General features: G+C 29.4%; 1 pseudogene; it reads left to right on the forward strand.

The window, feature by feature from the left end:
- Positions 1–343, forward strand: part of LOC119593393 — a 4,231-nt pseudogene that overhangs the window by 3,144 nt on the left and 744 nt on the right.

Here is a 343-nt window from a genome sequence, read left to right on the forward strand (position 1 = left end):
TTATAGTGGTGTGAATGAGCATCTTACTCTGCATGCTTATTACAATTTTTACTGTATTGATCAATCAAATTATTGTTATACTGTCGTTAATACTATGATTACCATTGATATTGCTACTAGAATTTCTATTTGCCTTGTCTTTTACCATCTATTTCACTGTTACATTACTTTTATTGTTACTACAACTTCACCAATATTCGTAATAATGAAACTACCGGAAAAGACAAACTTCCTATTTGTAATTCACACAAATACACGTAACATTTCTCTCCATAAAATACAAACTCAAAATATCAATCATAAGAGAACTTTATTCAGCACTGATGTATAAATTGTGCGAACC

This window comes from Penaeus monodon, chromosome 32 (genome assembly GCF_015228065.2).
Source record: "Penaeus monodon isolate SGIC_2016 chromosome 32, NSTDA_Pmon_1, whole genome shotgun sequence".
Lineage (NCBI taxonomy): Eukaryota > Metazoa > Arthropoda > Malacostraca > Decapoda > Penaeidae > Penaeus > Penaeus monodon.